The 18,040-nt window shown below is 38.8% G+C and overlaps 1 pseudogene; it reads right to left on the bottom strand.

Annotated features, from left to right (window-relative positions):
* The window catches only part of LOC104543582, a 52,642-nt pseudogene extending 38,335 nt beyond the window's left edge, over window positions 1-14,307 (bottom strand).
* Window positions 14,308-18,040: the final 3,733 nt, after the last annotated feature.

Raw genomic sequence — 18,040 nt, 5'->3', positions numbered from 1 at the left:
CTCTGTGTCCTCCTCCTACCCCCTCTCCTTTCTTTCCTTCAACCCACCCTGGTGTGTTTTTTTTAAAGTTGTTCTCCTCAGGCCCCACTCCTTTCTCTGCTGCAGGTCTCCTGATGGTTCTGAAAAGTTCCCAGCTTTCTCTCTTTTCGGGCTGGAGCTGCAGTGGGGCTTAAGCTTAAGCTGGGGTCAGGCCAGGCCAGCCTGGCAGAGCAGGGCCGGGGCTGGTGCCACGCCACAGGGGCGCTGATTGGCTTGGTCCTGTTCAGAGGTGGGTCTGACACTGGAAAAGAGGGAGCTTTTCAGGTAGCTGCTTAAAGGGCCATCTCCATAGCCCTTCCCTCGTTACCAAAAACAAAACCAAAAACCCCTCACAGAAAACCCAATACATATTCCCTACTCTCAGATCCCAGTGCCATAGTGTTCTGTACAGCCACACAAAGAAGAGCCGGACTTGCATGGTGGCTAAGGCAATTTCCTCTCAGAAAAGCAGAGATTTGCCAAATCACAAAAACAGCTTAATAGTTTTACTTATTTTTATCTGTATTTGCTCTTAGCACATCATTAATTCTGTTTTCAAAATGCATGTTAATTTTGAATAAGATTCCACATGCAGATTGTTAGGGAAGTATTCAGAGCATAATCGTGCTCTTCCATGCTAAGAAAGGAGTTAGCTGTGGGATGAGGATTCATATTCTAACCACTGAGAGCTCACATCTTGGCCCCAGCTGTGCCAGGAGCTACATATGCTCTTTCAGGTACATATAAATGCTGTAAATGTGTACCTTACTTGCCACTTACAAAAAAAAAAAAAAGGAAAAGAGAACACTTTTAAACATTTTCTTTCTGATTAACAAGTTTTAAGTATATACTGAGAGGATGTATTAAAAATAACACAAATATAAAGAAGAGCCTTAATTTTTAATATTGAAGCAAGAACAAGTAGATTATTAGCAAAAAATTGAATTTTGCTTTGATACTACAGGCACATGTAACTCAGTGCCAGAGATCTGAGGACCGAGGTTTATGATCTTGAACATGACAACTACAAGAGCTCAAGATTAAAATCTAAGTTATGTTTCTTAGGCAGGCAATAACAGGAGTTACAAGCACTATTCCTGTATGTAAGTTGATTTATTATCAACTTAAGCAGCAAGCATTATATAAACTGTGACCAAGATAATAAACTTAAATTTCACTCAGAAGCTGAGAAATCTGCAATGGTTTACGTTTGCTTGAGAAGACATAGGTACTGACAATTTGAACTGACTGCTGTTCAGAAGTGGGAATGAAGGTGAGATCAATCTCTTTCACTGATTAGGTAGTGCCAGCTCTAGCAGACCTTTGAAGAATCCTTCCCTTTAGAGATCTTTCAGCTTTTACCATTAAGAGATCATTTGGATAAGGCAATGAGATCACCCTGAGCTGGAACTCACAGTAGTAAGAAGATTCTTTATAATAACCACTACATACATTTTCAGAAGTCTGTAAATCTGACTCATATATTTTCCCCATCTTTGGAAAAAGGGTATTGTATTTACCAGCAAGAACTTGACAGGTTTTATTTAAGTTATGAAACACACATCAAGCCTGACATCACATCAGTGCAAAGTCTACTACATCCAGAATCACATAGAACACACTTGCCTGGTATCCAAAACAGTCAAAATCTTCATAGCTAACTCTAATGTAAAATTTGTCATCCAGAAAGATTTTTTTTTAATAGAAACTGTGAAACTGTTTTCATTTTTAAATTGCTTAGCTAGAAAACTCAGAGGGAACGAACCTTTTTCATAATAAAATTAAAACAGAAATTAGCAATTATTACTTTAACAGAGAGTCACTATGAAATTAATGTAAGCCACAGCAGCCTTACATGGATAATTACACTTTTATTGATCCATTAAACCCAGAGTATTTCAATTACATATTCAAAAGGTTATTATTTACTCTGTAATCATTACCTTAGCTTAGTATAGCACAAGTATAACAAAAGTAAACGAAACATCAGTTAACTGCTTAGGAAGAGAGATGAGAAAGCAATAACGCACCCAAGAAATTAACCCGTTACGTGTAAATTCAGAAGTACTTGTTGAAGCTCCTTACTGTTGTGGAGTGGTGGCCACAGAGAGACAAAGGTCTCCTGCCAAAAAATTGCAGGGTACCAAGGAAAGACATCCTCATAAACTCTACTGAAAGAATTGGTACCCACATACACATTGGTACCCACATGGATCCACAGTATCCTCAGTAAAATAAAATCCCTTAGAAGAATCCTGTGTACCACTTAACCGCATAAATTAAGCCTTCTCTGGTACCTAAATCTTGCACTGTGTTTGAGTTTGAAAAAATCACTTATGTGACTACTTCAGACTTCCCATTGATTAACAGAGACTGATACACAACACATTTGGCACACACACTTGACATTTCAGTGTGCTACCTTGCTTTTGAAGTATTGGTTTAATTTGAATGCCAGTACAGTAAAGTTAACTTACGGTACTACTTTTTGCTAAAGAAAAGGAACAGACCAGATACAGTCCTGGGAAGACAGTTTGAACTTTGACTACCAGACTGTTTAACTAGCTTAACACGCGGACTTTGACAAAGATCTCTGAGCCAGGAAATCCTGATTTCCATTACTAAGTTTTTGATACTGACCGTTGTTAAGCATAAACTGTGAGCCCCAATATGCTTCGGACAGCCAAATACATCTATCTACTACAGATAATTTCTCCTGCTGATGTTCAAATCCCATACTTGGAGCTACATTAATGTTTGAATAGTTTCATTTTCACACACAAATGTAGCTAGCTTCACCTTTTAGTTTAGTGGAAATTGTGCCAAACTGCCTGCAACCATTTTGCTTAGTCCTCAAGTGTAGAAATCTGTGGGAGCAGCCCAAGTTACCACATAAAGTGTCAGTCATCCACTGGATAGCATGGGAATTTTAACACCATATATAAAACTACTGGAAAACAATGTACTATTTGATTTTGTATGATCAAATTACAGATTAATATAATAAAACGATGAACAGAAGCAGTATCTAGATAACAAATGCACATAAGCAGCACTGTGCAGTTATGTATCAGCCAGTCAAGATAAAAAGCATGATATTCCAACAGTACTCTAAAACATCACCTTAGAAACTCTACTGCACATGAAGGACGTTGAAATTATCCTGAGACTCAGGTATTTCCAAACTGACAGGCATCTTTCTGTCCAGCAGCTATAGCAGCAGTGTTCACAGCTTCTAAAGAGCTCATTAAGTCAATAGAAGCTGTCTGTTTCTAATGACATTTGAGAATAAATACCTCAGTGCCTACAGCTGAAGGTTAGCTACACTTCCTAAGAAATTCTTCTTTTCATTCTCTGTCAAGTCCCTTGAAAAAAAAGACCTGTCCCACCTATGGAGGATGACTGGAAGAGAGTTTCTGGAAACCATTCCTTGCCAATGGTGATGACTTGCCAATGGTCCATCAGGAAGCTCAGAGTTCTTTTCAAGAGAGGAGGAGGAAGCAGCAGTTCCTATTTCATTTTCAAAATCCAAGCTGCATAACAAAGCTTCTTGATGTCTCTCAGTCTCCTGTTCAACTGCAGCCAGCCAGGAACCTTTTAATCAACAGAACAGTATGACAGCCAGGACACAGATTTTCTCATGCACATTTCCCTGAGTTCATGATGGTCATACAGTTCATTGGGTTCTGACCTCTCTGTTGTCTCTACAATGTTACTTTCTCTTTGCATTACTAAATTTCCCCCCCTCAGCAAATAAAAGATGTATTGTACTACAGAATACTGTAAAGAGAGATGTTAACATGTCTATGTCCCAAAACCTTGATCAAATCTCCAGAGGTTCATCCATTGCCAGCTGCTAACTTTGTTCCTTTGTCTCTGGAAGAGGTATAATCAAACACAACAACCTCTAAAATTTGCCAGTGCCTTAGGATTTCTTAATGAGGTGGCTTCCTCATCCTTCATGCTCAACATAATGCTGAAAGCCAAAGTCAGGAGAATCCCATCAGCCAATGTGAAATGTTTTTGCCAGGCCAATCTAGTGATAGAGATTTTGATGCATCTCACCAGGTACACGCTTCCTGCATAATAAGACAACCAACAAACATATGCAAAGTGCATCTGAAGCAGAGCTCACCACTAGAAGTGAAATAAGAGTAGACCCTCTCTTCAAGTATTTTCATGAGACAGTCAGTCAGGTCTCTGCTTGCCAGATCAAGTCTCATGATGGCATGAGGCAATGCATAGCCCTCATAGACAGACACATCATGTGTGATACCATCCCCAGAATCCAAAACTATTCCTGACAAATGAAAGAAAAGGAGAAGCTGTTTCTTTCACACCGATGCAGGGTCTCCACATACTCCCTATTCTCAACTGAAACATGCAACAACAAATAAAGGTGCTCACATGGCAACTGTTTCTGTCATTTCTATAACTAAAGAGCTGGTCAGGTGAGATGAAACTGATAGCACGAACTAAGCAGCAAATGCATTTTGGGAAAAAAGATGAGACATTCAGCAATTTGATTATATAGTTCTTGCTGAATGCATGCTAGCAATCTTATATGGATGCAGAGGTTTTCATTACAGATGACCCCTAGCACTTTACAGAGATGAACTAACGTACAAACTGTAAATAAAAATCTATATATCAAATAAAAAAAATAATCTGCCATTAAAATAAACCACTCCATCAGGGAAAATATAACAGTGGTTGATCTGTGCACAACCTTGTTACTTATTTTCTTGGAAAGGAAGTGAAGTACCTGTTTTCCACACAGAATGAATAAGGCATTTCTGATATGAAACATACAAAGAATTGAATTTTAAAGACAAACCAAGTATTTATGACAATCGTTATTCCTGTAAACTGGTGATCTTTTTATACAAAATTGTATTGTGGCATCACTCTACGAAGACAGCCAGTATTTTAATTTTTTTCAAAGTATATGAAGACTCAAGGGTTGCTAAGTAGCAAAGTATTGTCTCAATGCTTGATCAGACTTTAATTTGTAATAAGAAGGGACCTTTATGGTAATTCCAATGATTGCTTAACAGTGGATATCATTAGGTGATTCAAATTCAACATGTAAATGAAATATTTTCATCTAGCTACTGAATGTTTCAGTTTGTTGTTTTTTTCTCTAGTGGGAATGCAATAGAGGTAGGTCTGAACTAAGAAGGAACTGTGGATTTGAAACAATCTAATCAAGATACAGCCTCTTCTCTATGCTGCGCAAGTAAGGGCAGTATCAAACTGTATCACCTTTCAGCTGTTCATGTAGTTGAGCCGTAGTCACTTGAGCTTTCGAAGCAGAAAGTCATAAGTCTATACCCATACCTGCCATGAAGTGGAAAACAACAGAAGTACTTGTACAGCATAGTAGGAAGAATTCAGTTTCCATATGGCTATCAGTTCTTCTTAATACACAACTGGTGCACCATAGTCAACATATATCTGTGTGTGTATGTGTATATACATCCACGGGAGGACAGCTGGAAGATACGACTCCCAGAAAGACTCACCAGTCGTTCTTCCAGGAGTGTAGACAGCACTGCCTGAATTGCTACATATGTGGCTGCCACATTGAATGTCTCAAGTATAATCTGGAATTAAGAATTTGAGAACCTTTAGGATCTACACTCAAGAGTATCTGAAGAGACAGTAATTTCTGTTTTTATAAATGAATACAGACAGTTACTACTCCTGAGTCCCTTCCTGAACTGTGGCTTTTCTGTGAAAGCACACTATGTCTTCTTTAGGATTTAATGAAAAAGAATCACTGCAGTCAGTGGATGTCTTTCCATTAACCTCAGACTAGGTCAGATTTTTACTGATATTATTAACGGAAGATGACACCTTGGGGTAAGTGTTTTACCCTGATGGCAAGACTGCAACAGTGCAGCAATCTCATTTTTTATGTACATTTTATTTATTTATTTATTTATTTTTAAAGACTTCTAGACGACACAACTGGAAGAAGCCATGAGGAATAATCTGTCTATTCCCATCTCAAGGAAGAATCAATCATTTCTGACACACCTTTTGTTCTGTCTCAGAAGTTCCTCTGCTGGAGCATCCACAGATTCCTCTGCTGAGCAAAACTCGTGATGCACTATACTTACTATTATCAGGGGTGTCTAGCTAAAACCTCACTTGGTCTAGTTTAAATCCTTTACATCTCATTCTACTCCCTCAGCAAACACAACAGTATATGTTTTCTCTTTATGGTGACTTTAACCATGTTCTCTTGCCTCATCCTCCTCCTCCTCTAGTCTAACAAGCTCCAGTTCTTTCCATCTCCTGTGTCAGATATACTGCAATTTCATCGGAGCAGACAGAATAACATTTATTTCTGGGTGGACTTCCACTGGAACTCTGCTAAGGAAAACCGTTAATTTACACACTCTGGACAACCCTGTGTGCTTTATCCTTTCTTAAACCAATGCCATCTACTCTAGGCGGTGCTACCCCAGCACCAGTGGTGCCGCTGTGACCACATTTCATAGAATCATTTAGGTTGGAAAAGACCCTTAAGATCATCAAGTCCAACCGTAAGCCTAACACTGCCAAGTCCACCACTAAACCATGACCACATCTACACGTCTTTTAAATGTCTCCAGAAATGGTGGCTCAACTATCACTCCATTGTACTTGTCAGCCGCTGACATCAGGGGGTTAAACTTAAACTTTGGATTTCATAAGCTAATACCTTTGCCAATGAAAAATGAAAATTATCATATTTTTAATTAAAAGTATGCTTTCAATTTAAGAATACACATATTACTGATATTTCATAGCTAATTAATGTAATGAATTTAATGCAATCAGTAATAAACAACAAGTCTTTAAACAATATTGAAGACAGGATTTATCATTACAGTATAATGACAGAGAAACAGTCCTAGACATGTCTACTGTATGAACCACACCTCCTGTTTGTCATAAATCAGGCTTTTCTTGTGGTCTGTTGTTGTTGATTATCTCCCAGTTGTATTATCTCCCAGTAATACGTGCCGTCAAGCTCACTACTTAATTCGTTTATCTACACTGTTGCTAAATTGATGCACATTTTTCCTATTCAATATCTGCCAAAAGTGGGCACAAAGGGAATTACAGAGGCACATCTAATTTTCCAAGGTGATTTTATACCTATATCTGTATTTAAATCACACTTACTTGTGGTTACATCACTGGCTCCATTTATAATGTGGACTTTTGGCCAGAAGGCTGCTCTAAAATACACAAACTTCAGGAGGTTGACTTTTGATTCTGATCTGAATTTGCTAAATCAGACTGGATATACCACAGGCAAAAATCTTTAGCAAAGCATCATTTAAGTTTCAATGCTTCAGACAACTCATTTTCCCAAGCCAGCACAAACATCAATGACACATAACTCTATCCAAAAAGTTACGTGAATCCTCGGTTGACATTATCTACACACCAAAATTCAGCATCAGAAGCCACCTTGGCCTCCAGCTTCCCCACTTGCACACAGTCTTGTGAACAAAGAAAATGTCTTCAGGCCTTTAAGAGGCTACTTCCATATATCTCACTGCCACATGCAACCACAGAATCACAGAATATTAAGAGTTGGAAGGGACCTCGAAAGCTCATCCAGTCCAAGCCCTGCCAGAGCAGGATCACCAGACCAGGTCACACAGGAACACTTCCAGGCAGGTTTTGAATGTCTCCAGAGATGGAGACTCCACAACCTCTCTGGGCAGCCTGGGCCAGTGCTCTGTCACAAGCCTGAAACATTTTAGGGCCATCCAGAAAACTTGCATCAGCAGCAGAAACTTCTTTCTGCTCTTTCACCCTTAAGGCCTTGTCTTCCACATGAAGAAGAAAGCTGAACACCCGGAACTATTTCTATTTTTTAGCTGCTTCTATGCAGAAATGATCTGCAGCACAACATTCAGATGATCACCTGAGTAATTTTTTCAAGATTGATTGGCCTTGTGATTCAACGGGGCCTTGGTCAGCAGGACGGGGTGTTCCTCTGGCACAAACTAGAGTTCGTTATAGCAAAAATGATGCCAAATCTAAAACTGAAATTAATTTTGGAAAAGTGTTCTGAAAATCATTTCTTTTGTCCACCGAACTACACAGAAAGCTTTTCAAATATAGTCTGAGTGATTTTTTTTTTTTACAGCCATATTTAAAATTGACAGCAAACACACAAAAGCTAATCTGCCAAATTCAACTGTATTTTAGAATAAAAATCATTGGGTTTCTACTGTATGTAACAACAGAATAACCTGCACAATTGAATCCTTCTGGTTAGGACTCCCCAAACAGAGCACAGGTCATCCTCTCTGAACAGAGGCACTGGTTGATTCCCAGGCCCAGTGCTCTGATAGAGAAGCTGAACTGAACTGAAGCACTGAACTGTTGGACCTGGAAAGACTTCTTCACTTCAAGCTGCTTGGACACTGATCTAATTGCAAGTCATTGCCAAGATGGTCTTTAGAAATCTAATTATTACCACAGAAGCAAAAGTCCCTTTATGCCGCTGAAACGCCATCCAGTAAATCCAGAATCAAACTCTCACTTGCTACAGAGTAACTAGATTTCCTAGTCACAGCCTGTAAAGTACTGTAGTATTTTTAACATTGGAAGGTGCTAAATGTATCAATTGATGCTGACTTTGATTGTCTGAGGAGTATGGCTCTGAGGAAATAAAGGGATCTTTTTCTTGACGTCAGCTGAAAGATGGGTTGTTCAGTAACATCATGAAATGTTTCTTATCTTCTCATTTACTACTTTTCTAACCTTCTTTCTTGTTTCTTTTCTTTTTTTAGCTCAGCTTTGCCTGACCCAAGAAGTTTACTTCTGAGCGCAAAATATCAGGATATTTTTATGGGTAAGTTTGTTTGATTAATATACTAGAAACAAGTATTATTATGCTCCAAATAAACTTAAGTGGAAAAAAAGATCTCTAAATTTGAAGCACCTACAAAGTCAACGGCTGTCCAGAGCTGGAAATATTCATTAAGAAAATTACAAGCCCTAAAAAAAAAAATGTCATTTCCATCTCAGTCCCCTAAAACAAAATCAAACAAACAAAAAAAACCCCACAGAAAGAAACCCAGAGAATCAGATGTTTCCAGAACTGGGGCGTGGGATGCTGCATCATCTTCCATTTGAAGGCTTAGAATACATAATACAGACAGAAGAAGAAAAAGACTGCCATTTCAGACAGGAAGGAACTAAAGGAAGAGATGGAGACCTCAATGCTTACATAATTAACAAAGTACTGGCAATTTCAGCAGTGAGGAACAAACCTGGACTCATAAAGCAGGACCCTGCCTGAACCTCGGCCAGTTTGCAGGTTTTTCCTCAAAACCAGGCAGGATCAGTGACTGCACAGCCCATGAGATTTGACCTAATGATATCCAGAATCTTAATGGATAATGACATTCTACAAGAAACAAAAATAGTTCAGTGTTGGATTTTATAGGTCATAATAATGAAATGTAAGCAGCAGGAACAATAGCAAAGAGAAATTACTGAGGAAGAACTATTCCAACACTTACATTAAACATTTACGTAGTCACCAGAGCCAGAAAACGCTCCATCCCAACGCTTTCCCTCCCATACGTTGTCAGCTCAGTTGCTGTGAACAAATGAAAAGTGATGTACAATGCCCTGTATTATTATCCAGCAGCAACCAGAGCAGTCCCCATTTGAATATTGTGAATTGAAGCACATGAGAAGAATGCTTCATTTCATTGTCTACACGTTCTCCTCCCAATTCACACAGCTCGCTGCGCGTCCTGCAGCATCCCCGCTCTTGCTTTCTCTCACACACATGTGCACTCAGCCTCATTTTTTGGTGACCCCTGCTTTTTATAACGTATGGATGGTTGGGCACTGCACTATTAAGCTTTTGTCCTGATTTTGGCACATTACCCAGTAATTTTCTTGCTTCTTCTACATTGTGATGCTTTTAGCAGTATTATTTCCAAACACTGGAAAGGAATTTGTGGTTCAGGACAAAATCATGCAACTGGTTTAAAAAAAAATCTTAGGAAGGAAGAATATACATACATATACAAAATATATTCCCTTAGCATCAAAACTTTAGGAACTGTATTTCAGAATTTCTCTCAGCCACAGGAGTGCGTGCACATGTGTGTACACTTGTACGTGTGTGTGTGCATTACAGAGCTTTGGAGGAAGCTGAGATACATTATTGAATCACAGAAACCCGTGTATGAAAAAAATACGCCTTTTTTTCTTATTTGCAATAATCACAAAAGTTAGCAATGCTGTTTCTCATCTCTTTCTTACTGGTGCCTTTCTCTCATGCTTCTTTTTTCTATTTGTTTCTCATTGCTCATTCACTGGAAAGCAGCCTCCTCTTTCTGTCCCACCCTGCTGCTGGGCTCAGCCAGAAGTTCAAGCATAGGTGTTGGGGCATCGTTGTCAGCCAGTGCATGTTGCAAGCTAGGTCCCTCAGAAGAAGGCAAGTCTGGGCTAGGAACCAACTTTCACTAGTAATTCCTTCATCCTTTAAGTGACAAAGAGAAGAAAAGTTCAAACTACAAGAACCCCTATAGTGACTGACTATTATTTGAATTACAGCACTGCCTGAAGACTCTACCACCTTACACCGTACAATCAATCAAACTAGCCAAGAGTTTCGCAGAATCACAGAATCCCAGACCATTAGGGATTGGAAGGGACCTCAAAAGCTCATCCAGTCCAATCCCCCTGCCAGAGCAGGAACACCCAGAGGAGGTTACACAGGAAGGCGTCCAGGCGGGTTTTGAATGTCTGCAGAGAAGGAGACTCCACAACCTCTCTGGGCAGCCAGAGAGTTTACACTACAGTAAGGCACATGCCATCTTTTTTACCTTCTGTAATTCCTTTTCCTACCTAGAATTTAGATTGTCTGCCCTCGCATCCAGCATTACCCAGCAAAAGAACACATACCAGTGTATGTTATATACGGGACAATTTCCAGATGCTCACACCAGTCACTGAGGGAAGAACATAAAATAGTGACTTCCAATCTTTTTTTTTCTCCTACAGGAAAATATAATTTCTTGCTCAATACAGACAGCAGGAAAATTATCAGCAAGTACATCATAATGGGAAGTATGTGGTAGACTTTCTACTCTGCAAAAATGAACAAGGTGTCCTCCCAGGAAGCAGTAAACTAATGAAATGTAAATCTTGTGCTTCCATCTAGAGGAGTAGGTGGGCAATTTACTTCCAAATATGAACTGAGGAACTCCCATTGCTCCTGTACCGACTTAGGTCTGTTCATCAGGAACATTCTGCATTTTTCAATTTGGGTTCATGAATATGACACAATAACTGACTTTAGATATACATATTGTAACTGTATAAATCCCATCTCAACAAGGGTGCCACAGAACACCACCATCCCTGTGTCTTCCTTTCAGTGGTATTTTCCACTGGAAAACATTACCAGAAGCATTTGCTTGTGGAGCTTCCTTCCCATACCATACCACTTGGAGATGACGAAGGACCAAATTGCAATTAGATCTCTGAAGAGGAGGTACAATATTTCCACAGACTCTGATGCTTCCTGAAGGGACTAGGACATATAGGTTATCAGAGATATTTAGCAGAATGAGGAAGCTTTTAGGACTCCTCCTGCCTCTCCAGCATTCGCCATGAGTACATTTCATTGCCTGTGCCTGCTCTGGGACATCCTTAAGCAAGGATTTCACAGAGAGATCATTGCACTGACCTCATGTCAAGAAAGTTGGGCTTGATAGGGAATAAAAACACCTTCTTGCCATCCAGGTGTTAAAAGCTAACTGGAATCAACAACAGAAAAACATGCTTCAGGAAAAAAATCCCAAAGAATTAGCATGGGCATAGGAACCTCCAGTCTGTCTTTTCCTCTTTAATTTACAGTGAGAATGTCATATGCAATAGGAGATGTGGGCATCATGAATTGTCTTGTTCATGTAGGCAAGTACTGAGGAGGTAAAAATCATCCCTCCACCTCACAGTTTTTGTTCCCAACTTGAATAATGTATCTTTAATATTTCACCTCTGATGAATCACAACCTGAATTATTTTTTTTTACTTTAGCTACTTTTTATCATTGTCAAACATTCTGCCTCAGTATGAACTCAAAGACTGAAAACAGTATGTGTAAAGCAAAATATAATTTTATAACATACTGACAAATCTGACGAGTAATAAGCATTTACTTTTTGGAAGAACAGTCACTCTAGAAGTGCCAGGACCCAACCAACTCCTGTACTAGCATAGTGTACCATCCCCTTACCTACACTGCAATTACAAATTTTTCAAGATTTTCCCTTTGGTTTGCAAGAAGGTTAATGGCAAATTACGTATCTTTGGCAAAATGATGCCTCGACAAAATTAGGTTAAAAAGAAACACCCGTGTTTTCCATGTCATTCTAGTTAGTGATGTTTCCATGTTCAATGGGACCCTTCAGAACCAAGATCGTTCTTTTGCTTTGCACTTCAGGCCCAACACAGGTGTCTTTTTGACCCATTCCAACCATAACACAGTGCAAAGTATATTATTCTAATATTCATGCAGTATACTATGTGCATTAGAGTTAGAATATAATTTTTAAGATTAAACTGCACATGTAGTACCTGCTGTGGCCATTCCAGAATGTAGCCTCAAAATGCTCAAGGAACTAAAGTGTGAATTTATTGGTAACCACCTACTCTGTACTAACTTCCTCTGTAAACTCATCAGGAAGAGCAAAGCAGCTTCAAAGAGGAAGGAAGGTATCTCACACTTGATGAAACGCAGGTATATATTGATGGGTACGTGTGTATAATGTACACAGATCTCCACATGCAGGAGCCCAGTCAAGGCAAAAATGAGCAAACTCATGGTTCTCCACAAGGGACGGGTCCTTTGTCATTGCAAAAAGGAATAAAGGGAAGAAATTATAGGTGATAAAAGATATAATCTCTTTTTGGCTCCCTAGATTTACTTTATATATTCGGTTGCACTTTGTGTCTAAGCAGTTTATTTCCTTTAAACAGTGACATTATTCCTCCTTGCTGGAAGTGAAATGTTGTGAAAACAAATTGTTTTAAAAGCATTAGTTTATATAAAAAAGAGACAGACTTTCTAAAATAAAATTAACTTATTAAATAACACTTTTACTAAGTTCATCTTGTTTGCATTAGGAATCCTATCATGACTGCCTCAAATAATATAACAACATACAAGATAAAATATTATTCATCAAATAGCATAAAAATAATTAATTTTTCTCATGGATACATTTTCATTCCACAGATTCAAAAATACAGCTGCTGAGCTGCTTAACTGTGCAAAATTACATGCCAGCTTTAATCACTAATAAAAGCCAATGAGCAGTTTGAGAGGTTAAAGAATGGGCATGTTTTCGACCACTGGTATTCAACTTCAACAACTCATGGGGCTGCTCAAAATGCATTCCTTTAAATGCTTAGTGTTTTATGCCTGTCAAACCAGGCTTACTAAGCTCAGCAAAAGAACCCACAGAACTTCAGAGAAGGGCTTTTTTACAGCCCAGAAAATTAAGATCTGATTCAGGTATGAATAAAATCATCAAAAATCTGCATCTTCTATTTATAAAGGAACTATGAGGAAACTAATTAAGCAGAAAGACCCTTTCCAAGGTCAGTAAAAGCCACAATTATCCTTTCCCACCCTGTTGATGAAGTGATGCATTAGAGACCTTTTTTAGATGTTTCTTGGACCATACTATTGTTTAATGAAACAAGAAAAGGAAGTTACCACTATTCATTTGATTTCTCATGTAAGCAATGTTCTGCCTATCTGAATTTTTTTATTATTATTGATACAGCAAGTATTAATTAATCCAACAAGCTGAGTATGTCTGTTTTCCATGAGACACCTTCATATCATTAAAACACTCATGTTCTTCTACAGTCAACATTTTATGGCTGAAGAACACCTTTTCCAAAGGACCAAGAAGTTTACCTTGAAGATGTGCAGCTCAATCCTACATGTAAGAAGCTAAACTCCTACAAAGACCAATGGGAGTTTTGCCTGAATGAGTCTGACACTTTCTCACTGTCACGTCTGAAGTCTCAAAAAACCAACATAACCCCAAAACCAACCCAAAACCATCCAAACCAGACAGCACTTACACATTGGTACCAACTGACCTGATGGCATGGATGTCCAATGATGGATGAAAATACAGCTCTTGGGGCATTGTCTCCTGCAAACCCAGCTTTGCCAAGCCCAGAACCACTGACACATAAAAGGGCAGTGGTTTTATCGTCATTGCACATAGTGCCTCGCAATTTCGCTACAAAACAGCAATTTGGAGGGCTGGTGGGGGGCGCAGATGGAAGGGAATAGGACAGTGCAACTCTCCATCATTTAGACAGCAGATTGCTGTACAATGAGTAATTTTGGCAAAGAATAAATCTAAACAGCAAAGTCTATGGTAAAGCCCTGATCCTGCAAAGCATGTTAAGTATCCACATAAATTTCAGCTTGAATAGGTTTTACTGAAGCAAATTAATCAGGACATTCAGCCTTCGTTTCCAAAAGGGACGTCTTCTCTGCTGTAGCCTCAAGGAGTCCTGTGATATTCTTTTAATTGGCCTCGTGATCATGGGACAAGTTCAGCCTGTGGATACACACTCACCTCTACTTGGACTTAAGCAAGCATAACCCATCTCTTCCAAGGCTGAATTATCTTCTAAAAAATTCATTTGTCAAAAATGAATTGATCATATGCACCTACCAGTTATAATGCCAGTACTTCGATGGTAAATAAGAATCACCAAATATTCATTACTTCAAAGACAACAGATGTTCCCCAGTGGCAAGTTTAAATTCATCTTTTTTTAGAAGGTCAGCATTAATCTTAACCAACAAACTAAAAATAACCCCCCCCAAAAGTTTCAGGGAAGCATTTGCTAGGAGTTTTTAAATGACAGCTACTCTGTAATGTGAGGCCCTACTCCACATTCGCAAGTGGTAAATGCCTTATTGAAGTGGTTATTACGTTAAACAGAACAAGAGGCAGCTGGCACAGGAACAACTCAACTTCAGCAGTTGGCCGACACATCAGACAAAGTCCTGAACTCACTGAAATTCACGGCAAAACTCTCACCCGGGCAGGGCTGAAGTCCACCAAGACTTCTGCATCAGATTCCTTGGTTATTTTTAGGACTGTACAATTGCCTCTCTAGGCAGTCAAGAAAAAGTAAGGATTTTCAAGAAGTAAGGATGTTTTTTGTTCCCTTCTCTGGCAACTTCACTCAGTAAGGAAGAGCACTTCAGAAATGGGAAAGGAATGAAAAACACTTGTCCAGCAAAGGCCTCTCCCTTACATTGCAAAAATGTATTAAGCATAATTTTTTAAAATAATACCAAAATGTACTTGACTTGCGATGGCATTTCAGTCCCGCCTGAGTGCTGTGTGCATGGGCAGGCCAGGAGCAGAAGGGCCAGCAGCATTAGGGTCTACCCTGCAACCAGTTCATGCAGTCCTGTTTGTGGGGTTTAAAATATTTCAGGCTCTTCAGAGGCTCTCTGCAAAACACCAAAGTCCCTGGAGATGTACAAACAGGAACAGTTTAGGTTTTTAAAAGTTTGAGCTGCATAAAGTTCCTGGTGTTCAATCCATCCTCATATGCTTTACAAGCAAGGCTGTGACATGTCCAATTTCCAACATTCTCAGATGAAATGGAAGTATAATTTGACAAATTAACACTATTTTAAATAAGAATAACCATTTTAATTCTTGTTGATGTGTCTGTGACTGATTCTTTTTCACATAAGAGAGCAGAATAATTGTACCACATAAATTTGTTAACAGCTTTATTATAGAAATGTTCGACTGTTAGTTGTAGTAACTGGTATTTTTGAACATTCATTCATATTAACATGAAGTGTTACTTTATTCTAAAACTCTCAGGAAAACACCTACAGAATGCAATAAACCAACCGTTCACTGGCAGTATCCAGCATTACAAAACTGCACCTAGACTGATTCGATCAGTGTAAACCAGGAAAAAACTCAACCCTTAAATAAATCAGCAATTACACCAGATGAGATACTAGAATTTAAGAGGGGAGAATTTTAAAGCAGAGAAATGCTACAAAGCTCTCAGAGTTCAACATCACTCCTTGGCTTTAAAGAAGGCTGGATAGGACCAAGATGTTTAATCCTTCATGGTGAGAAATAAAATCAATCACTGAATTCTATAATTTCACTTTTTAAAAAACTTATCTTGCTTTGCTTATCATTACTTAATTACAAGGTGAATGAACTGATAAGAGCACTAATTACCATTTTCATTGAATACGTTATTGTTTGACAGATGAATTTATAGGCTTAATAATAATTTTCACAAAGCAGCTCTTTGGTAATCTTGTCACCTTCTTCATCTTTTCATAAAAAGATATTCCTCAGTACATTTCCTAAGTTTGCTTTATTTTAATTTTTAGTTTCAATTTTTATTTTTCTATTTCCCAGTGCAAAATGAAATACAATTAACAGAGAACTTCCTTTTTGGTTCCTGCGTAAGGCCTGAAGTCCCGACAGCAAACACTATTGAAGTGTTCGCCCAGGTTTCAGACAGACTGAGGTTTCATTGCTCTCTACTGATCCTTCTAGGGATGAGGAACATCTGCACATTTCCCTGCAACCATGCAGTCAAACCTGAATTACCTTACACCAGCAGACCCTTTGGAATTTCTTCAAAGCCTGAAGCAAACAGCATCCAAGTCCAGCAAGTGTGCAAATCCCCAAAAGATCTCAAGTGAAGCAAAGCGTTACAATCATGAACCATAATACGAAAAAAACCTCTCGGGGCAATACCTACCCAGGAAATGGTAACAATTTGTAACAGCCTCTTTGTAAAAGACATGATCTCACCTTCCCTTACAGTTATGTCAGCTTCTGGAATGAAGTTCACAGAATATCTACATGTGCTAAGCCATTTTTGGAAACTTTCGGGTTTTTTTTCCCCCAGTTTGTGCTTATCCGAGTGACAGCACAAAGGTGTGGATAAATGAAGGCAGAACTCCTAACACCTCTGGTTGCTTTCCCACTCACTAACTTGCTATGCCTCATGACAGAAGGTTGTCTTCTTCCCTTCAAGACCTCACAACACATAAGTAAGACTGGAAGGACTTGTTGGTCCACTGTTGTCACTGGAAAGCATTCTGTTTCATCCTAAGATAATTAGCTAAGAACAGCTCATTATCATTCTGTTAACAGCCAGCTTCAAGCTGGACAAGCAACAGCCTCACCACATACAGTACTCAGGTTTCAACTGTACCTGGTGTGTGTTTGTGTGGCACAAAGACTGAAAATAGCTGACCTACCTCTGTGTTTGGGTGACGCTACGGCTGCAGACAGGGACAACCAGCAATCAGCCATTCAAAAGAGATGAGCAATTACCATCTCACAAAAAAAAAAAAGACAAATTATACCAGAACATACTGGATTTATATAGAAATTCAGACTTTTACTATACTAAGAAATATTAAAATCCATCAAAAGAAGAAATTCTACAGGATTTACCTAGAGGTAACTGCAGCAGAGAGAATTTCCCATTCCACACGACAAACACCAGTAATGCAGAACATCAGCTACAATCTGGTCAACGTTAACTCTGCAAATGTCAATGTCAACCAATCCCACCTTCTTTTCTGTCACACAACCACACAGCAAACCTCGCATATAAGAATCTTTGGTCTTAAGCAGTAATTCACTTTCCTAACATCTCTTCAAAGTCAATCTTATATCTGTCTGGTACTGATGGAATCCTTCCACACTCATTAGATTTTCTTTTCCTACAAGATTCTTGGGATTTTAGTTTAGCAAAGAGGAAATCAAATGGCTACTCCTTTTTTTTGTGATTTTATCTCTACTGCTTTAGACTCTGCTCGTTTTGATTGTATCTCCACTTTATACAGATGTGAGCAGAAATGCAGACAGAAAAAACACCAAAACACAATACAGGGTATAAAAGCAACTTTCCAGCTTCCAGTGTCAAAAGT

The sequence above is a fragment of the Mesitornis unicolor genome, unplaced genomic scaffold (genome assembly GCF_000695765.1).
Source record: "Mesitornis unicolor isolate BGI_N332 unplaced genomic scaffold, ASM69576v1 scaffold9907, whole genome shotgun sequence".
Lineage (NCBI taxonomy): Eukaryota > Metazoa > Chordata > Aves > Mesitornithiformes > Mesitornithidae > Mesitornis > Mesitornis unicolor.
This window is presented reverse-complemented; position numbering and strand designations above follow the sequence as displayed.